The 23,197-nt window shown below is 42.0% G+C and overlaps 1 pseudogene; it reads left to right on the forward strand.

Annotated features, from left to right (window-relative positions):
* LOC102479942 (outer dense fiber protein 2-like) overlaps positions 1-988 on the forward strand; it is a 1,978-nt pseudogene extending 990 nt beyond the window's left edge.
* The last annotated feature ends 22,209 nt before the right edge of the window (positions 989-23,197 follow it).

A 23,197-nucleotide genomic window follows, 5' to 3' on the forward strand; every position in this document is an offset into this window, starting at 1 on the left:
CTGAACCGCCTGGCAGAGGCAGAGGAAACCTGCTGTGGCTGGCGGAGAAGGACCGGGAGGTGAGGTGCTCCTCAAGGACAAGGTGTAAGAAGGCGCCAGCGAAGACGGGTCTGAGCTGTCCAGTCCGCCGAGCACATGCGTGGGCACTTGCAGGCGTAGCTTTGGTGCAGAGGCTGAGAACAGCCGCCTGCGTCTGCAGATCGAGAACCCGGAGCGCCCAGGAACCAGCACAAGGCGGAAGTGGAGGCCATCCGGGAGCAGCTGAAGGAACTGAAGCAGACGTGAGACCTGGACAAGGAGACCTTGAAGAAGGCCATCCGAGCCCAGAAGCCTGAGCCGAGAGCGAGGCGACCAGGATCTTCATGTCGCTGAGGCTTTATCCACTCTGGAATCATGGAGGAGCCGCTACAGCCAAGCTGTGAAAGACAAAGGGGACCTTGAGTTGGAAATAATAGTCCTGGATGACCGAGTGACAGACCTTATAAACCAGCAACACATCTCGGAGGAAAAGATGCCAGAAGACTGGGACCGCCGAGTGGAGACTGCATGACCGCCGAGTGTTCCGCGTTTACGCTGGAGAAGGAGAGGCTGGAGGCCAGCTTTGTCCCCATGGAGGACAAGCTCACTCAGGCACACCCTGAGGTCCAGCAGCTAAAGCCGTCGGTGAAGGACTGCAGGGGATGATTGACAACTATAAGAATCACGTGATGCAGGCCAGGCTGGAGACTGATGAGGTGGCTGCCCAACTAGAACGCTGCGACAGAGAATAAGATCTTTAAAGAGATGAACAAAGAGATTGAGGTGGCACGGCGACAGTTCCAGCCCCAGCTGGTTGACCTGCTACAGCTGCTTGACATCCTCAAGATCAGAGACAAAGCTGGCCAAGTGCCAAGCCCAGCGGCAGGACTAGGGGAAGAAGAACAGCGACCTCACAATCCTCATCTCAGACCTGCGCAGCCGGGCAGAAAGGGTCCCACGCCCGGCCTAGCAGGGGCCCGCTTACCAAGATGAGCTGCCCACCCCCTAAGGGAGGACCTCTTCCTTTCTCCTGGCTACTGCTTTCTGAGAGAAGTGCTGTCAAATAAAAGTCAGGTGTGCCCAAAAAAAAAAAAAAAAGTTTCACTCTATTATTATTTCAGAAAATACACAGTTACCAAATTGTAGGGTAACCCTATTAGGCCTATCAATTTGGAAAAGCTCTAAGTAAAGCAAAATCAAACAGGGAAAAGTAGTATTTTTTTTTCTTCTTCTTTTTTTCAGTATTACATTTTATTTATTTATTTCAGAGAGAGAGAGAGATTTTTGCTATAGGACATGTGCTCACCGGAGAGATAGAAAGTGTGAAATAACCCACCAAGGGAGATGGCCTTGCCTCCATCCCTTCTCCTCCAGGCTCCTTTCAAGATTTGGTCACACAGGTCCACAAATGTGGTGTGAATTCAAAGCTGCTGGATCTGGGACTGGAATCACAATCAACTACCTGGAAGTGGAACGATGTAACCATTAGGCCATCTGCTGGGGCCCTCAGTGTTACATTTAAAATTTTTAAATTTATTTTATACATTCGATCAATATACATGACTTAGCTTGTAAACTGAATTTACCCAACATGAATACATTTCTGGCAAGTCCAGTTCAGGACACTATACACATTATCATCAATGGATAATAATCCACTTCTGTGTCCCATAAATGTCTAACATTAAAGTCTTTTGTAAGTGGACACTTCTGTTTACCCTGAGTAAATAAATATATTGCTATCTGGAAGACAATTTGGCAATATTTATCTTAGCCCAAAAATTCAGTTGAAGATAGGAGTTTATCTTAAGTAAAAAACAAAAAAATGTAAAACAAAAATTTTCTTCAGTGAGTCTCGCTGCAGAATTGTTAGAGAAAAATACTGGAACTAATGTTTAATAATCAATCTTGGTAAAACAGTCACTCAATGCATGAAAGAAAAAATACTGTCCCGATGTTAAAAATGACACAGGAGCTAAAGTGGAATAACTCTTCAACTGATATTTGCAGAAAATCAAGGCACAAGAGCTGCACAAACTGTCTTTGAGTACAACGGCATGGAGGAGAAAACATAACCCAGAGAAAGGCCAAATTAGGACAAAATAAGTTGTTTTATTTGGATATGAACAAAAGCAACTGCCTGGGAAATTTCAAGAAAAGTAAATGTATAGGAAACGGAATAAGAGGTCAATAAGAGAAGTGATTTACATGGTCAATAGTGATGAATATACTTCCCCCCAAAAGGACGCCATAGTAAACTGGGTATTAAGATGATGATTCAATAGGACCAGCAGATGGCATAATGGTTATGTTGCTGGACTCCTATATAGTTGACTGCAATTCAAGTCCTGGACCCGGCAGCTTAAAACTCACTCCAGGCACTTCTGCATGTGTGCCCAAATTTCCGAGAGGAGGGTGGAGGAGAAGGGATTGAGGCATGGCCATTACACCTTTGGTGGGGATTTCTTGCTTTTTGTATCTCTTTCTCTCTCTCTGTAGAATGCGTGCACCCTGTAGCAAAAATGTTTCAAAAAAGAAAAAAGATGACATGTCAAAGGGGCTGGTAGGGTGGTGTGGTGGTTAAGGTGCTGCCCTCCCACATGGCCTAACTGCGGTCTGAGTCTCAGACCTGGCAGCTTGCTTTCTCACTCTCTCTCTTTCATTCTCTCTGGTGAGTGCACGTGCTCTGTAGCAAATTAAAATAAAATAATAATAAATACAATTATTGGGTTGCCAGAAAAGTCATGATGTTATTTTTTCTTGTGCAAAAATGTGTCATGACTTTTCCAACAACCCAATAAATAATAATTTTTTAAAAAAATTATAATTATAATTTATAAAAAATTATAAAATAATAATTCTTTTTTAAAAAAGATGACCCATCAAGAGTTCCAGGAGGGAAAGGAGAGAAAAGAAAAAAAAAATTAAAGTCTGGTAAAATAATCATTTTGTGGGAACCAGCAGTTAGCGTAACGGCTATGTCGCTGGACTCCCACATAGTTGACCACGGTTTGCGTCCTGGACTCGGTGGCCTAAAACTCACACCGGGCGAATGTGCGTGCGTGCCCAAGGTCCCGAGAGGAGAGTGTTAATTTATTTTAAATATACTGTTGAGCACTTAAGTTTTAGAAAAGCATTGCTTTGGCGTTGTGGTGGGTACAAAAATAAAAGAGAAGAAAAGTTCATGATAATGTGTATTATGTAAAAGCTATTCTCGGATTTCAAAAAAAATGTTTTGCACTATAATGAACTTGTGCTTTAATTCCATATTTTCACACACTTGTTGGAGTCCCCTCACACATATTCATGGCTATGTGTTAGGGCTGTCCGTGTTGGGTAAATGTCAAATAGGTAGCCCCAACCTTGAGGAAGAAGCAGTTCAAAGCAATCTGAGAGAGCCAAGGTCTAGGCTAACCAGAAAGTTTTCTCCCAGCAAGAGGGACCCTGAAGTATCTATTTTTTTTTTTGAGAGTTTTTTTTAGTTTGTTTGTTTGTTTTCTTTTTTTTTGTTTGTTTGTTTTTTTTTTTTGTTTTTTTGCTCTATAGGGCACGTGCACTTGGCCAGACAGACAGAGAGAGACAGAGGGATAGAAAGCGAGAAATAAGCTCCCAGGGATGGCCACGCCACAGTCCCTTCTCCTCCATTCTCCTCTTGGGATCTTGATCTTGGGATCATGCACGTACACCCGCCCGGCATGAGTTTTTTGTTTTTTGGAGTTTTTTTTGGAGAGGTTTTCGCTATAGGGCACTTGCACTTGCCAGACAGACAGAGAGAGACAGAGGGATAGAAAGCGAGAAATCACCCCCCAGGGGGGATGGTCACGCCGCAATCCCTTCTCCTCCATTCTCCTCTTGGGATCTTGATCTTGGGATCATGCACGTACACCCGCCCGGCATGAGTTTTAAGCCACCGGATCCGGGACACGAACTGCGGTTGACTGCATGGGAGTCCAGCGACATAGCCATTACGCTAACTGCTGGTCCCTCCTGAAGTATCTTTTGATTAGAAGATGAGAAAGTCAGTACATGGAGGGTGAGATTGCAATCACGTCGCCACTTCTTTCCCACAGAGGAAAAAGCACCCCTGAAAGCAAATACACCTGAGAAAAGTGACAGCACGACTCCGAGTCCGCACACAGAGCCCGGAGGTAGGCACCACTCTCCACGTGCCTGGGAGCGCTGCACCCCACGGTCCTTCCCAGCCCAAGGCCAGAGTTCCGCACCCCCCTTGTCCTGTCTTGGAGAGCTCCCAGGAACAATCGCGCATGACTGGGGACTGAGAATGTGCTCACGCCCAGTGTACACAGTTCGTCCTGTCCGCGAGGTGAAGGGGGGGCAAAGGAACCAAGGGTAAGCCAGTGAGCCAGCAGTGCACTGCCCTGGGCACACGCGAGGATGAACGCTGACTTGTGGGAAGAGTAAGCAGAAAGGTAAGCTTCTTGGAGAAGCCAGCTTACACGAACAACGTGGATAAACAGGACCGTCTGCGCACCAGGGAGAGCTGGACCAAGCACAGCCCCTAAAGCACCAGGGAGCCAAGGAGGGAGGGAAAGGCTGGGGAGCAGACTTGGGTGCTGAACTGCAGGATGAGGAAGTTGCCTGTGTCTGCAGCCCATGCTTGAGTGTCGCGTTATCATGGGACTTAAGATACTGAATAAGTGATGTAGTGGCTAAAGCACTGGACTCCCACATGGCTGACTGAAGTTTGAGTCCCGAACCCCCAGCTTCTAACTGATGCAGGATCCGTGTCTGGTCATGCCCAGAATTCCAAGAGGAGAACGGGAGAGAGAGGATTGTGGCGTGGCCATCCCCACTGAGGGATAATTTCTCACTTTCTCTCTGTCTCTCTTTGTGTCTCCAGAGAGTGCATGTGCCCTACAGCAAGAGAAAAAAAAAAAAACTTTCTCTGAAAAAAAAAAATATATATTGTCCTTAAGAAAATGGATATCCCAGGTTTGACACTGCTAAGAAAACCCCTCTTGGCATAAGTGAGGAAAAGTGTACAAATGAGAATAAGACACCTTGTTTACTTGAATACGTTTTTTTAGAGATTTTTTTGCTATAGGGCACATGCGCACTCCAGAGAGACAGAGAGACAGAAAGAGAGAAATGACCCCCCAGGGGGGATGGCCACACCACAATCCCTCCTCCTCCATTCTCCTCTCAGGATCTTGGACACGCACGCACGCACACCCGGCGTGAGTTTAAGCCACCAGGTCCAGGACTAGAACTGCAGTTGAATACATGGGAGTCCAGTGACATAGCCATTATGCCATCTGCTGGTTCGTTTACTAGAATAAATTGTAAAACAAACATCCAAAAACAAAACAGGAATGTGGTGGGAGGTAAAAGAGAGAAAAGGAAGAAGGAAGGAAGGAAGGGGAAAAAAAAGGGAAAGGAAGAAACGGAAAAAGAAAGGAAGGGAAGGGGAGAGAGGAAAAGAGAGAGCGACAGTAAGACAGAGGGAGGGCGGTATAGACCATTGCAGAAGAGCCAGTAGTCCTTAGAAAAATCAGTAATATCCCTGGGACCCAGAAGCAGTAAAAAATCCATTTGGGGAAAGGCCTCATAATATGGGTTTTCTGAAACTTAAAGTGCTTTCTATAGTTCTTCCTCATCTGAGCCCCACCAACTCCCTCGGCTCGTCTTCTAACACTTTCTAACTTTACTCCAGCCCCATGGACTTCCCGGTGTCAGCTGCCTTGAGTGGTGGTTCATCCCTGGAGCCCACAAGCTGCCCGTTGTCTTCTGCGTCCCCCTGCTCAGGGCCGTGTCCGGTCAGGGATGAGCTTCTCCTCCATCATCGCTGCCACTAAAACGGTTCAGCTCCTCCACAGAGAGCAGCCTTCCTCACTGCCCCGGCTGAGCCTGTGTGCTGCCCTCGAAATGCATCTTTCCCAGTGACCAGAGTGTGCCCAATCTGATCGAGCCATCTCCACCGCTTATTTACCTTTAATACTTTCTTCTCACCTATGGAATAAAGTCTCCACGTCTAGCTAGAATGGCAGGCGAGATATTTCACGACCTCCCATCTGCCTTTGCACCCTCGCCCCTGGCTGTTGGTGGCACCTACCCATCCAGTTCCTGCCTCAGCGACACCGAATCACCGAGCAGCATGCACAGAATTTGCCCCACCCCTGAGCATTGCAGTCATGTCATTCCATCAACCAGCAAGCTCTTCCTCCTTCCTCCAGTCAGTGACTTACTGTTTGCCTGAATATTGCTTCGTCTCCCGCCCTTACTCCTTCAATCACTTTCTCCTCTGTCCACTTACATACTTTCATGACCGTATAGATCAGGCAGACGTTTAATTACTGCTTTATGTACATGCCCTTCCTCCTAGATTCTCATTCATGCATCTTCCTTACCTCAACAGTCAGTAAGATGCTACATAAAATCAGATTATAATATTTGTTTTGGGACCTCTAGGGCACAGATTAATTAGATAAAAGCAATCTGGGAGAAATGAGGATATACTAAAAATACAAGGGACCAGCAGTTAGTGTAATGGCTATGTCGCTGGACTCACACGTGGTCGACCGCGGTTCGCATCCTGGACCTGGTAAAACTCACTCTGGGCGCGTGTGCGTGTGTGCCCAAGATCCAGAGAAGAGAATGGAGGAGAAGGGATTGTGGTGTGGCCATCCCCCCTGGTGGGTGATTTCTCACTTTCTGTCTCTCTCTCTCTCTGTCTGTCTGTCTGGCGAGTGCACGTGCCCTATAGCAAAAACCTCTAAAAAAATAAATACAAAAGAAGAAAACTAATATAGAAACAGATATTGGTGAATCAAAAAATATATATAGTGGAAGGTACTGTATCTTGAGTTCAAAATGTTAAAAAGGCAATCATTTCCTATTCAATCGGAGTCCTCAAATTGTACTTCATTTATGTTTTAATAGGCAAACCAAAGCCTAAAAATCATGCATAGAAATCATGAAGACTGTATGTGAGAAAATTATACCTATGTAGATTACTCTCCAGTAAAATGTAATATTGCTCTGTTATAAAAAAAACTAGGAATACACTGCCAAGATAATAAGGAAGTGGATACTGACTGTTTGAGTGGAGGAATATAATGCACTCTTTCTGATGTGCCAAATACAAAATAAGTTTTTTTTTTTGAGAGGTTTTCGCTATAGGGCGTGTGTGCGCGCCAGACAGACAGAGAGACATAGAGACAGAAAGCGAGAAATCACCCCCCAGAGGAGATGGTCACGCCACAATCCCTTCTCCTCCATTCTCTTCTCGGGATCTTGGGCACGCACGCACACGCGCCCGGCGTGAGTTTTAAGCCACCGGGTTCGGGACGCGAACCACAGTCGACTACGTGGGAGTCCAGCGACATAGCTATTACGCTAACTGCTGGTTCCCTACAAAAGAAGTTTTATGAGGTAGCAGAAGAAATGAAACGTTTAGAAACTTAACTACACAAGGGCAAGTAAAACAGTCTTAAATTATAAGGATAAATCCAAAGTGTAGACATAAATGTGAAATATTGATCTGATGAATAACAGACCTGATGACACATCTTATTTAGTGTAAAAGAAATTATGACAATTCATCTGTTGGGCAAGAGTTTTGGACCATGCAACTATGGGACCAGCAGTTAGCATAATGGCTGTGTCACTGGACTCTCATGTAGTCGAGTGCAGTTCGAGTCTTGGACCCAGTGGCTTAAACTCAAGCCAGGTGCGTGTGCGTGCGTGCCCAAGATCCCGAAAGGAGAATGGAGGAGAAGGGATTGCAGTGTGGTCATCCCCTCTGGGGGGTGATTTCTCGCTTTCTGTCTCTCTGTTTCTCTCTGTCTTTCTGACCAGTGCACGTGTTCTATAGCAAAAACCTCTCCAAAACAAAAAAAGAGGAAAAACTGAAAATAGAATAATGTTCTGAACTTTAATAGAGTTAATAGAGAATCTTTAGCTGAGTGATAAAGAGAACTGATCTGTGGGGCCTACACACTAGTACCAATAACACTGTAGAAAGATCCCATAAAGGGAGGGTGCTGCCTTGGGGAGCCACAGGAAGGGTGACAGGAAGGAAGAACTGGCCACCCACAGGCAAGAAAGATACCGGGTACAGGAACACGCTAACTGCTGGTCCCGGAACGAAGTGGAGATGAAGTTCTGGCCGTGATTCAAAGAACAAGCACACAGGGTGCTGGTAAAATGTTAGAAAGAAAACAAGGTGTACCTTGTCTTATATCACATATAGGACCAAGAAAACATGAGACATACAAAGGAACACTGATCTTTAGACGTCATGGGAGAAATTCCATGATAAAGGCAGAAAAAAATATAATGCCTCAGAAACAGGAAAGGAAGGAAAAAAAAACAAAAGTGTTCTAGAATGTGCATTAGGAAAGAGAAAAAAAAACTTCTTAGGCTTAAGAAATGCAATACTGGGACCAGTAGTTGGAGTAATGACTATGTTGCTGGACTCCCATGGAGTCAACCGCAGTTCGAGTCCCGGACCCGGTGACTTAAATTCAAGCCAGGCGTGTGTGCGTGTGTGCCTAAGATCCCGAGAGGAGAATGGAGGTAAAGGGATTGCGGAGTGGCCATGCCCCTCTGGGGGTGATTTCTCGATTCCTGTCTTTCTGTCTCTGAGCTCTGTCTTTCTGGTGAGCGCACGCGCCCTATAGCAAAAACCTCTCCAAAAAATCCCCAATGCTTTTCTGAGAAAAGGAATGAAATGTTTAGGAAATAGTTCTGGGGGCATATAGGTGAGATAAAAATATAAGCGACTTGAGGCCAGCAGGTGGCATAGTTAAAGCGCTGGACTGACATGTTCGACCCTGGCTGACATTCCAGTGGCTTGAAAATCATGCAAGGTACATGTGTGTACATGTCCAAAATCCTAGAAGGAGAAGAGATCACAGGGTGGCCATTCCCTCTGGGGGGCAATTTCTTACTTTCCCTTCACTGTTTCTCTCTGCCTCTCTCTGGTGAGTGCACATGTTCTAGGGCAAAAACCATTATATATATGTATGTGTGTGTGTGTGTGTGTGTGTGTGTGTGTACATATATATATATATGTGTGTGTGTGTGTGTGTGTGTGACTTAAATAATAAAAGAGTATAAAAATTACTGTAACATTCAATGAGGTAAAATAGGAAAGGGTCAATGTCTGTAGAAAGGCAGATGGGAGGTCGTGAAATATCTCGCCTGCCATTCTAGCTAGACGTGGAGACTTTATTCCATAGGTGAGAAGAAAGTATTAAAGGTAAATAAGCGGTGGAGATGGCTCGATCAGATTGGGCACACTCTGGTCACTGGGAAAGATGCATTTCGAGGGCAGCACACAGGCTCAGCCGGGGCAGTGAGGAAGGCTGCTCTCTGTGGAGGAGCTGAACCGTTTTAGTGGATGATGGAGGAGAAGCTCATCCCTGACTGGACACGGCCCTGAGCAGGGGGACGCAGAAGACAACGGGCAGCTTGTGGGCTCCCATAGGGCCTTACTGAAATGCATGAATCCTCAGGACCAGCAGATGGCATATCAGTTACGTCTCTGGTCTCCCACATGGCTGACTGGGATTTGAGTCCCAGACTCAGACACTTGAAAATCACACTGAGCATGTATGTGTGCACATCCAAAATCCTAACAGGAGAACGGAGAAGAAGGGATTGCAGCGTGGCTATCCCCCTTAGGGAGTGATTTCTCACTTCGTGTCTCTCTCTCTCTCTCTCTGGCAAGCACACACGCCCTATAGTAAAACTCTATTAAAAAAATCGGGGGCCAGCAAGTGGCATGGTGGTTAAGGGTGTTGGAATCCCACATGACTGATCACGAGTCCCGGACCTGGTGGCTTGCTTTCTCACTCTCTCTCTCTCTTTCTCTCTCTATTCCTCTCTGGTCAAATTAAAAATAAATAACTGCATAAATAAAGTTTAATAAAATACATATTTTTTAAAATGCATGAATTCTCAACACCAGGTTTTTTGCAGACATGAGAAATGAAAGACAGTAATGGTAGACAAAAGCATATTAGTCAGAGAAATAGGAAGGGGAGACCGACTAGCCTTTTAGCTTGCCCCAGGTTGGCATCCAGGTGTTACAAATGATTACTCAGAAACAAGAAACGTGTGTCATATCTGAATGGAGACTGAAAAAGACTGGAAATTCAAATCTTTTATTTTATTTTGCTAGAAACACATTTATTCACTAGAGACAAACAGAGAGAGAGAAGAGATAATATTCTCCGTGGGGGCACAATCACTCCACAATCCCTTCTCCTCCATTCATCCTTCCTTTGAGGATTTTGGGAATGCTTGCACCCACACCGCGTGTGTTTACAAGCTGCTGGGTCCTGGACTTGAGTCATATGGTGGGCCACGTAGAATCTGGCTATTTTAACTATCAGCCTTTTTTTTTTTTTTTAAAGAAGTTTAGAATGTTCACAAATAAGAATGACTTTAAGATTTTCTATTGTTTGGATTGATCATAAAAGCCATATGATCTGCCTCAGTTTTTTAGAGGCAAGGGAAAAATTTTCTCCTGAGTGAAACTTAAGTGGAGAATGAGAAATCAAAATAAAAGTTCACTTCACTTGAAGTATATCCCAAATATTGTGTCTATTAAAGCTGACAGTTAAATATCTCTGTTGTTGGTGCATGTATGCATATCAAATGCATATATCACTTGCCCTGTGAGAAGGTGTACAGACACAACTGAGTGGAAGATACCATGTTTCCACTTTTAGGCACTCATGGTCTAATGGCCTCATCTAAATAAATAGGAAAAAAGGGAAATTAAGAAAAAAATGAAATATTAAAGCAATGTATGAAATGTCCAAAAAATAAAAAAATGGATGTGCCTAGTCTCTATTGTCTTTTTTTTTTTTCCTATTTTTTTTGGGGGGGAGAGGTTTTTGCTATAGGGCGTGTGTGCTCGCCAGACAGACAGAGAGAGACAGAGAGACAGAAAGCGAAAGCAAGAAACCACCCCTAGGGAGAATGGCCACACCGCAATCCCTTCTCCTCCATTCTCCTCTCGGGATCTTGGGCACGCACGCACACGCACCCGGTGTGAATTTTAAGCCACTGGGTCCGGGACTCGAACCGCAGTCGACTAGGTGGGAGTCCAGTGACATAGCCATTACGCTAACTGCTGGTCCCTCTTTTTTTTTTTAATTTCAATCAATTAACAGTAAATAATGGCAACGCCCTTAGGAATGGAGGGTCTGCAAAACTGAAAGAACCTTGATCCCTGAATCACCATGTGGAGGAAAGCTACCCGCCAACCTGGAAAACCCATCAGGGACTGCTTGAGGTAAGGTCTAAAATTATGTGCTGCTTTGGCATCTGGTAAATTGGGAAGACTTCTAGTGCCCTAAATGTAAGACCCTTTCCCTATTCTATTTCTGCAGATAAGGTCCTTAGCCCAGTAACTCTCCTTATCAAAAGGACCAGGCAGAGTTCCTGCTTATCCCTGGGTGGTAGGTTTCAGTTCTCTACTAGCCTGTAGAATAATTCAAACAAGCCAGTCACATCTTCTCTACAAATCAGAGAACAACCCTCTTGATGTTACAAAGCCTACCTCCCAGCCTCTGGCTGTTCAATCTGTTCCTTTGTCCTTCTGTGCCTGTATGGCCTGGCCCAGCACATGATGGCCTCCTCCCTCAGGACTGTGAGTATGTGTAACTAATGAACAGCTCTCAGTTTCATCAGTCCAGTGTCAGGTGTTCTGTGTTTAACCATCCTCATAACCTAGGGCAGGAATCCTTCAAAAGCAAATGCTCTGACTTTCTTTCAGATCAGCTATGTCAGAATCACTGAGGGGTAAGAAATGGAGATCAATACTTTTTGGAACTTCTCTTGGTGATTTTTAACTTACAACCAAACTTGAGAAATACTGTCTTACGATGTGGGGACACGTTTACAGAGAGAGAACCTGAGGTGTGGGGACATGCTCTGAGCAAACACCACCTGTCATTTTGGGCCTTGGCAGAACCTTGTAACTTGCCCTTTCCTTGACCCTCACTGCAGACAGAGCAAGGGTGGAAATTGCTAGGGGCGTTCCAACAGACACATCTGATGGACTTCAAGAGACATCTTGACCCCAATTAGCAAAGCCTACTCCCTGTTGTGCATCTGAAAGGTTCTTTAGCCTTCTCTGGGTGTGGTGGTGCACTCCTTATGCAGAAGATCTCTAGCTTCTTCCCCACACCTACAGTTAGGTTTCTCTGCATTAGAAAAGAAGATAATGGGACTTTCTCTTGATAGGAATATTAGCAAGGGATACACCTGGTCCAGTATGACTAAGCCCTTATAGATTTAACTGCTTCTTATTGTCTATAACCTGGCAACAAATCTATGAAATGTCATGAAATATTCATGTGTAATGTCTCCCTGTATTATAAATAAGGACACCCAGTTTGTCTGGGCGGCACAAGTTGCTTGGGCTACCTAAGCTCAGGCTGCCTGTGTCCACTTCTACTCTCTCTTTGTCTCATTCTTTCGGCTTCCTCCATAAATAGCACCAAGTCTAGGGGCAGACCCCAACATTACAGGAAGAGGCATGCACTCCCTTTTCACCTTTGTCATCTTGGATCACATAAACAAGGACGACCCTTCATAATGGCCCACCACAGTGATGCAGCAATAGCACACACAGGGTTCTACTGTGTGGAAGCCATGCGATTTAGTGGAATTAGGATCTCAAGTCAACCCACACAACATACCAGGTACACACAACTGAATGGTGGGAAAAAAAGGTAGAATAGTGGGTTCCTGAAATCCTCTGGTCTCTCGAACCAGCTGACTTTCATATGAGGTCTAAAACGTCTTCCACTGGGGACAGCATATGGCGTAGTGGTTGAGGTGCTGGACTCCCACACGGTTGACCATGGTTCAAGTCCTAGAGCTGGTGGCCTGAAAATAATGCTGGGTGTATGTGCATACATGTCCAAAATCCCAGGAGGAGAATGGAGAAAGGATTGTGGCAAGGCCATCTTCCCTGGTGGTGGTGGCAGTGGGTGATTTCTCACTTTCCCTCTAACTCTTTCTCTCTGACAAGTGCACATACCCAGCAAAAACCTTAATAAAATAAAATGTCATCTTGTAGAATGATATTTCAGTTCTTACTCTCAAATCTATATCTTGACTAAAACAAAGAATTTGGTCCTGACTCCATCACTGCCACTGATTGGTATACTATAGCAAAGAAATTCCTTCTCTCTCTTGCTGAGTCAAATTAATAATTTCAACTTTAGAAATGAGTGTAATTTTGGCACTTTAAGGAGTAATAGTAACTCAAGGTTCTAGACCAGGGCCAGTCACTATACTAAGAGGATGAACATCCAAAGCAAAATACTTCATTTTTATTTGTTTCATCTCCACAACAATGACCTCCACAAATGACAGTGTACCTACATCTCAGATAAAGAAATTGGGTGATGGTGAGGTTAATTGACATCGCCAAGATCACACAGCTGGTAAATGGTGAGCTAGGAAATTAATCTGAACATTTTGATGTAGAGTCTGTGCTTTAATTTATTATACTATGCTGTCAATTAAATAAAAATTAATATATACAAGCACATATTAGTATGCTTACCCTCTGTAGACATTAAACAAGTTTTTCCTGACCAAACCCATTTTCATGTGTGCACATATACACACACACACACACACACACACACACACATGTGTACAAATACCTTTTATTTTCCTCCCTGGAATGAGATTACTTACAGTAAATAGTAGTTTTCCAGAGAATGATATTGGGACTGAGTCCAGTGACAATGAGGGGAAATGCCTTTCGATGTGGCTGGAAACATAAACTCTCTACCGCATGTACAAGGGAGACACCCCATTTCTTCTGTCAGTCTCTTTCAGCACACCAAAAATGACAAAGTTAAGTTTGTACCCATTGTCACAACACAAAATTCGTCGTGTAAAAATAAATCCTAAGTTCACTGGCGATGATTATACAGTAAAATAACATGGAATTGACGAAAGTTAAAAACAACATCCACAATAAGAATATTCTGCCTTGGAAAAAATGTGGATGCCCTAAGGACATAAAAATGTCACAAGTGGAATGCATGCTGAAAAGAGATGTCCCTCCCTAAACACATTAAAGGAAAAGACTGTCACATACCAGACACATAGACAGGAAAAGATGTCCTGGCGGGGCAGAGAGACGAGTACACTCCTGGAGCATATGGTAATAAAAGATGAGATATTGAATACAAAGGAGACGGTGACTGACCCACGTGTCATAACAGATGACACACTTGAGATGCTGTGAGGGAAAAGATGGCTTATCAGAGAAGTTAGTGCGTAAAATATGGAATGTTTTACTATTACAGAGACAGATGTTGCCTTGTGAATAGCTCTTCTGAGTCAGTTCACCATGCTTCTTTTGTTCCTTCCAGGTTGGAGTGCAGAGCAAAGAAATGATAAGGAAACCTCCAGAGGTCATCCGGCCTTACTGGTATACACTGAATGTGTACCATTTATTTCCACCGAATGCCTTTAATAGTTCATTAAAACGTGCTTTTCAAATCTGTTAAGAATACATGTTTATTTTAATTTCAAGAAGAAAATACAGAGCCAGGAACCTGAAAGGATCCAAGCAAGTAGAGAAATATACATACAAAGGAATTCCATAAGGAGGGGATGATGGGAACCCTCTGCCATCTTGGCTTTCAGATATGGCCTGGCTGTCTACTTCTTCATCCATGTTATGTACATAATGTTCATTTCAAGTAAAATTCATCTCAATAACTCTCTTTTTAGATGGTGTCTGGGCTCTCATCTGCTCAGTAAAATATCACATGCTTTCAAGGTGCACTAAACCTTTCAAAAATCTAAGTGCAAATTATTTTAGAAAAATATTTCTTAAACTGAAAACTAAAATGTGTCTTTTTAAAAATATGCTTCAATGGACATTTTGAATAAACTCAACCTCTCTAGGGGATTGGAGGGATATTAGAACTATTCTTCTGAGCTTTCTATATACTTATTTATTTTTATATTTTTTAAGTTTTTGCCAGGAGCAGGCACTTACCAGAGAGAGGGGGAAAATGATTAATCCCTCCACTAGGGGAGATGATCACCCCTCAATACCTTTTCCTGGTATCTTGGGTACGCACGCACAGTGTTATTTTTATTTATTTATTTATTTATTTATTGGAAAGGTTTATGCTATAGGGCACGTGCACTCGCCAGACAGAGAGAGACATAGAGACAGAAAGCAAGAAATCACCCCCCAGGGGGGATGGCCATGCCATAATCGCTTCTCCTCCATTCTCCTCTCGGGATCTTGGGCACAAACACACACGTGCCCGGCGTAAGTTTAAGCCACCGGGTCCGGGACGCGAACCGCGGTCAACTACGTGGGAGTCCAGCGACATAGCCATTACGCTAACTGCTGGTTCCCCACAGCGTGATTTTTAAACTGCCAGATCTGGGAGTTGAACCACAGTCATCCATTTAAGGGTCCACCACTTCAACCTCCACACCACCTGCTGGCTCCCTTCCAAGCTTTTTAAAGTCCTACTGTGCTCTGAATATGACAAGAAACCATCACTATAAAAGTTTAGTCTACAAAACTGCAAAGGCTTTAAGAGTATGATGCTGAGATGGCATTCAGGCCCAGTGTAGGAATGGAGGGCTAGTCCTGCCTCTGCCTCTTAGTAATTCTGTAATTGTGGACAGATTGCTTTACTTTTTAGTATCTCAGTTTCAACTTCTGTAACACCATGACAGTAATAGCACATAAATCACGGGGTTTTCTTAAGGATTAAATGAACTAAAACTTATCAAATGCTTAAGATAACACTTAGTGCATACACAATTGACATTAATATTATTATCAAATGATCTATATTGAAAATGTCCTTAGCTCTTACACAAACATGAATAAATAGAATATCTAGTCTTTAAAAGAACATTGAAAAGTCAAGATGTCATGTTTTTCCTATTAAACTAGCGCTCATTAAACAACAAAATACTTAGCGCTATTAAAAGAATAGTTGAATAAGCATCTTCTCATACTGCCAGTGCAAAGCTAAATGGGTTCAAATACTTTAGCTCTTAATAGATTATTTTGTTCCGTTTTCATGGAAAAGAATAGAAGGAAGTATACCAAAATGAAAACAGTGTTCACTGCTAGCAGCATGCACTAAATAAGCATTATTTTGTCCCCAGAAGAATGAATGAGATATGATCCTAATGAAAATACTTGCAGCACATGCTAGAAATTTGTAGATATCACAAGAGACACACATAAAATTCTGTGAAGATGCTTCTAACTGGGAATAATTGCATCAAGTTTCAGGTATCATGGTTTTAGTGCAAGCTGGGATTTAGAGTGCCAAAAAAGGTACTTAGGATAATATGAGAAAGGGATCAGACAGAGAACAGGACAGGGCATAATTAGAAAACGGCAAACCATCCTGTCTATCTACAAAGTCATACAACTGGATGGTCTTTGGGATGTACCAAGTCATGGAAAGTCATATTCGTGAAGTTGTGTTACATGAGGGCAATTTAAAAAGAAAGTAGAAGAAAGAGAAAGAAGGAAAGAGAGAGAGAATAAAGAACTAAAGGAAAAGAAAGGAAAGAAGGAAGGGAGGGAGGGAAAAGAAGAAAAGAAAAGAAAGGAAAGGAAGAAAAAGAAAAGGAAAATAACCAATCTTAAGGCAAAACAGTGTTTCTTATTTTTGTTTTTGCTTTGAATAAACTTTTAAAGTCATAAGATTACAGAAAAAAATCCCACTGTCTGGAACGTTGGGCCTGAATATTGGCTATAGAAGTAGCTGCTTCCCTTTTCAGAGTGGAAGAGACTCCCCACGTTCATCAAGCAACCTAGAGTGAGTGCACCCATGGGTGTTCCTGCCTGGTACCTGCTCTGTGACTTACCCGTCCCATCCACCTGGGTTTGCAATCCTCAGTAGGACATTAGAAGCTTGATGAACAGAGGGACCAAAACATATTTAAGATTATATTGGCTCTGCAAGTTAAAAAAGAAAAAGTTGGGTTTATTCATTCAGTAATTTACACCAAGGTAGATCTCATCCAACTGGGTTGCTTCATCGTGTTGTGTGTGTTGTGGGGCATGGAGGATGGGGAATTCTCGCTAGTTTAAACTATTTTTTTCAATATGTCCCTTTACGTCAAAACCAACTCAAATATTTTATTCCCCACCTTTCATCTTCTTCCAAATATCTGTTGTATTTTTCCTTCCAAACAACACGAGAAAGGATGATGCTTGGTTCCTGCTTGGGGACATCTTTTCTGGAGTAGAAAACTTTTTCAAATGCTTAATTAGTATTCATTGGATTGGCTTAGTCTTTTTCTTAGTACATGATGCTAATGCTTTCTGACGTCTATCAGATTAGTACATTTCTTGATGTTCTTTAATGTCTTTAACTCCTTTACGGTCTTGAGCTCCCCTTTCATTAAGTTTAATTTTTTTTTTCCATTTTCAATCACTAAGCTCTCTGAGTCCCTGGAGGAAGCTGATCTCGGAAAGATTACCCCTGAGATTCTTTAGTTTATTTAAAGAATATAATTTAATTATATGCAAAAAAAGATGGTGAGCCATAAGAAGTGTAGATGTGTCTCTGTTCCATAATAATGTGAATACTTATTGTATGCCAGGCCCTTTTCTTTATGGAAAATGAAATTAAGGTTGATGCAAAAAATTGAAGTCCATACACACTTTTTTGCATGATGTGCATTTCCATGAACTTTCTGAAGCTCCCTTGGATTTACACTTTTACTTTTACATCAAGTTAAGCTTCCCAATTTGAAATGTAGGTCCTGTTTTTGCTTCTACACTGTACAGGTGAGAATTGACAAACAGACCGTGAAGTAACTTTCCAAGGACAACACAGCTAGTTGGGAGTCGAACTAGACTTGAAAGTGAGACAGGCTGGTTCCAGTACCCCACCTGTATTAGGCCATCCCACAGCCCACATTTCCTGGCCCCAAAGACTTTCACACATCCAGCCTACAGGACACAATCCATAACTGCTCACTGATTTCAAACTCAATTTAAATATAGAATGCTAAAAGAAGAGCATAAGAATCAGACAGGAAAAATGAAAATTGTGTATATGTTTTGCTATGATTTTGAATGGCAGAAGATATAATAAAAAAATATGATTCTAAGCCCTTATCTAGGGCCTATGGCTCTCTTTGTAGTATTTGCTCATTCTACTATTTTCTACACACAAACATGAACCTCAACCATGCGGGTGGTGGGGCCAGCAGGTGGCACAGCAGTTAAGGCACTAGACTCCCACATGGTTGACCGCTATTCGAGTACCAGACTTGGTGGTTTGCTTTCTCACTCCCCCCCACACCTGTGTCTTTCCCTGGCGAGCACACCTGCCTTGTAGCAAATTGAACAATAATAATAATGATAAATAAGTTTAAATAAAAACAGTTCTTTAAAAAAAGAGTGCAGGTGAAAGAAGACATTATTTTAAAAAAGAAAATCATTTAATATAGCAGAAGAACGATCAGCGAATTAAATAATAAGTCATGTTAGAATGGTTCTGTTTAACCAACCATGTATTTTTTATTTGCAAAATTTTGAAAATAGAAACATGTATAGCAAATAATATAATACATATCCATGTTTGCAGCACCCCACGTTACTGATTGTTAACATATTTTTAATCTTTCTTTCCTGTTAAAGTGAATAAAACAATGAGCTACCCTTTAGGGAATGTAGTTCTCTTTCCTTGGCTTGATCTAGTTTCCTTTGATCTAAGAAGCTGATTCACTGCCAAGAGTGAATCCCTTTCCAGCCAAAGATGAATCTTTTCTCACAGTTCACCCCCTCCCCACATAACATAGAGAAGACACAGTATTTCCACCAGTATTCTCACGGTTGTCTTGCTAAGGTCAGCTAAACACGATGAATCATCTTCAAACATACTGGTTTATGATGGTTTCGATTTTTCTCACTATCCATTAGAGTCATTGAATAATAATCTATTAGTTAACCTAGCAAGTACTCCATATGAAATATTATGTATACACCAATATCTCTGAAGTCACAAGGTAAGACCTTGACATTTTCTCTTGTTTTTCACACAAAATGTTTTTAGATTTCAAGAGATTCCAGAGAAATTTTCCACATAGAGCAAGAACCAGTAAGTGTTCTCTAAGCCTCAGATCAGTCATCATAACCCTGAAGTCTTACGAGCTGAGTTGGCACATCTTTGAGGAGCTGAGTCTCACCTTTTATTCCCCTTTCAAATACTCTACTTTTGGGAAAAAGTGTTTAAAGTTTATATCCTTCAAAGTTTCATCCTCACTCTTTACTTTTTGTGTCTAAAAGAATGCACTAACTACATAACTAGTTAGAATGCACTAATAACTTTCACCTTATTCTCCTGAAATTAGCTTCTAAACAGTCTTTTCCCTATGGTAAGTGTCTAATGGTTCCTCCACTCATAAAAATACTGTCTTTTCTCTTTGCTGTGCATGTAGAGTAGTAATAGGGTCTACTGAATCCATAGACTGAATCCCTGGATCAGCAGGATTTCTGAGTTCGTGGGCTTCCTGGTTGTGCTCTAGCAAATATCAATGCATGCAAATTGCAAAAGATTAGTTTTTATATTTTACATTAAAATTATCTTAGGCCAGCCCGGTAGCCCAGTGGTTAAAGGGAGTTGAATCCCACATTGCTGGTAGAAGTTTGAATCTTGTCCTCTGTGGCTTAAAACAGTTGAAGTGGGGCATGTGTGTGTTCCTAAACCCCAACAAAATGGAGAAATGGAGGGGAAAGGATTAGGACATAACCACATTCCATTGAGGGATATTTCTCTTTCTCTGGTGTGGGTATGCATCCTCTGGCAAGTTAAAAATAAATAAACATGGATTAGGACCACAGAAGACCTTCTGCCCAGACACAGCACCAGCCATCCGTATCGCAGTTCTGAGCAGCCCCATTCAAGGATTAGGACCACCGAAGACCTTCTGTCCAGACTTCACCCTCCTGTCCGCCAGATCTAGCCAGGAGCCAGGTTAGAGCACCCTATTTATTCTCTCTGTTTCTCTCTTTATTGTTTTTTAAACTTCTTAGCTCTTTGCCACTCTTTAGTCTTGCTAATTCTTACCTTTCCCCCATAGGACAAGTCAATCAGCAGCCATCTATATCTGCACTCTGAGTGGCCCCATTGATGTGGTCTGGTGCACCACACAGTTTTCATTTTTTGCTTAAATAATTTTTTCTTTTTATTGTTTTTTTCCTCTCTTTTTTTTGGTTTTTCCTTTTCCTTTTCCTTTTCTTTTTACCTTTCTCACTTTTTTGCTCAGCCTCCACACACTAATTTTCTAGACAGGTCTAGGTGCTCAGTAGCCAAATACCTGAATACTTTCAGGGTCAGATTAATCCTCAATTTCCATTGAATCAGCTGCACAAAGAGAGAAAAATAGTACCCTAGAGATTGTAGGTCACCTCCTACTGCATTCCTCTGAATGCTCAGATTTAACTCCAAAAGCTAGGAAAAAAAATGTACAATCCATCAGATGACTAGAAACCACCACAGAGGCACAGGAAATATGAGAAACCAAGAAAATATCTCTCCTTTAAGGAAAAAAAATAACTACTCTTCCTCTACAGTCAATATAAGGGAACTCATGGAAATGCCTGATAAAGAATTTAAAATATTCATAATGACAAAGCTAACAGAAACGCAAGAGAAAAGAGACAACAAATTCCAGAAAATGCAGGAGAAAAAAGAACAAGTTCCAAGAGGTGAGGACATTCTTGCATGATCTGAAAGAGGAGATACACATCATGAAAAAGAATCAAACAGAATTGTTAGAGATGAAGGCTATAAGTGTTAAGCAGACTAGATCATGTAGAAGATCAACTCTCAGATGTAGAAGACAGAACCTCTGACCTAGAAAAATTCACCAAAAAGACTCAGAAAATAATTTTTAAAAAAATGAAAATAGCAAACGAGTAATACTAGATACCATCAAATGCCCAAACATCCAGATCATTGATATCCCAGAAAGTGAAGAAACTAATAAGGACATTGATCATCTATTCCATGAAACCCTGGAAGAAAACTTTCCAAACCTAGAAAGGCACTCAAATATGTAGACTCAAGAAATACAAAGGAACCCACATAGAATCAACCCAAGAAGATCTTCCCCAAGGTGCATCATATCCAGATTGATCAAAACCACAGACAGAGACAAGATACTAAAATTGGCAAGAGAGAAATGTCAAGTTACTTTCAAAGGATAGCCCATCAGGCTAACGTTGGACCTCTCATCGGAAACAATGACTTTCATCAGAAACAATGAAAGCAAGGAAAGAATGGGAAAATATATTCGAAGTGTTAAGCAAAAAACAATTTCAACCAAGAATACTCTACCCAGAAGAAAAAAAAGACAAAAACATTCTCAGATAAACAAAACCTGAAAAAATTTACCAACACCAGACCAGCTCTCCAAGAAGCGCCGAAGGGAATGCTATATCAGGAAAACTAAATTCGGACACACAGAAATAAGAGTACAAAAAACAACCATGAGAATGGCCAGCCTAATGGTAGGGACAAGTCCAGGGTTGAATGTTAACTTTCAGAGTTCAAATAGAGAGATCGAACCACAGTAACACTGCAAATTTAATAGAAGAGAGATTAATTACATGAGACTAAACTGGTGAAATAGAATTTTATTTTTTTTTACTTTAGACTAAAACATTACTGATTTTCTTCGAAGCTTTGGTTTCCATATTAAAGATTTTTGTCTTCTCTTGAACTGCTGATAGGTTCATCTACCTACTATTGGAACTGAATCCTAACTTTTTTCCTGACTTGAAGTTTTAAGGAAATTTCTCTTAACATTTTTTTATTTGGATCTACTAAAACTTAAACTGTTTTCCTTGAAATTAAAAAATGCATTAAAAATACCTGTTAATACCTAAAATAAATAAACAAACAAATGCATAAAACTACCTTTTGAGGGGTAGACAGTGGTGCCACTGTTCACTATAAGGCTGACTCTTAAGGAAAGCTTGTCAGTTCATGCCTGGAGAACTTCCTGGTCTCTGTCTCTTTGTCTCTGTCATTCATGGAATACATATATTTTCCAAAAGTGATCTTTTAATTAATTGTGTCATTTTCCAGCCTGTATAAATCATCACTAGCTACACCACAATCACCACAGGTCCATATGTGCAAACGCATCGTGATTTGGAACTGTAAGTGTAAATAAATAAAGGCTCTGAGAACAAGCATTTTGTCGTAGCAAATACATTAAATATAAAGCATTGCTGTTTACATCACATTATGCAAACATACATGTACATACATGAAGAAATGGAATTCTGGGTGAGAATATACAGAGCAGTCAATATTACTGTTGTGGTCCTTACATAAGAATGTAACTATTGAGTTAAGAAAATGAAATGAAATTTGACAGTTAAAATACCTCTCCAGGTATGAAACATTGGTATTCCTAATGTACTTCAGTGCATCCCACTACAGACCACACTCTGGATTCACCTTCTGCTCACCAGATCCCAGTCAGCTGGTAAAAGAGCCTTTTGCCATCATTCGCTTCTGAGAGTCATTTCAAAAAGTCCACAGAAAAAAGTAGAATTTAAGTGCTATATTTGGGTGCAAAAAAAAATTAAAATCCATCCATAGATTTTTGGGGGTGTTGGTAGAAGGGTGCCCAGAGTGTTTTTCAAGGTGCCAGGTCCAGGCACAAGTTGTGCAGTCAGCCATGTGGGATCCAGGGTCTTATCTGCTATGCCACCTTCTGGCCCATTTTTCACAATAGGTATTTTTCATGAACTGTTTGAAGACCTTATATAAACACAAAATTGAACAAAAGTGTCTTCTTGAAGGCAAAGACCCAGTTCAGGCATGTTTTGACATAGGAGGTCTCAAACCAGACTTCTGCGCGTGATTCCCACAGAGGTCAGATGGTGCTATCTCTGCACCACTGACCCAGTGACGTCTTCTGGAGGGTTCTGTGCCACTCGTTCGGAGGCCCGAAAGTGCAGTCTTAGCATTCAAGAAAAGCTATTCGTGCTGCCCAAGGCCAGGCTGCGGCTGGACATCTCCAGTGCCTTCTGGAGGAAGAGTGGTTGGTACTGCTGATCTTACTACCTGCCCCCGGTGTCTCCTGACTCTAGAACAGGCAGGGACCTACACATGAAGGTGCCTACCTCCTAACCAATGTGCGTCTC

This window comes from Tupaia chinensis, unplaced genomic scaffold, assembly GCF_000334495.1.
Source record: "Tupaia chinensis unplaced genomic scaffold, TupChi_1.0 Scaffold139422_1, whole genome shotgun sequence".
In the NCBI taxonomy this organism is placed as follows: domain Eukaryota; kingdom Metazoa; phylum Chordata; class Mammalia; order Scandentia; family Tupaiidae; genus Tupaia; species Tupaia belangeri.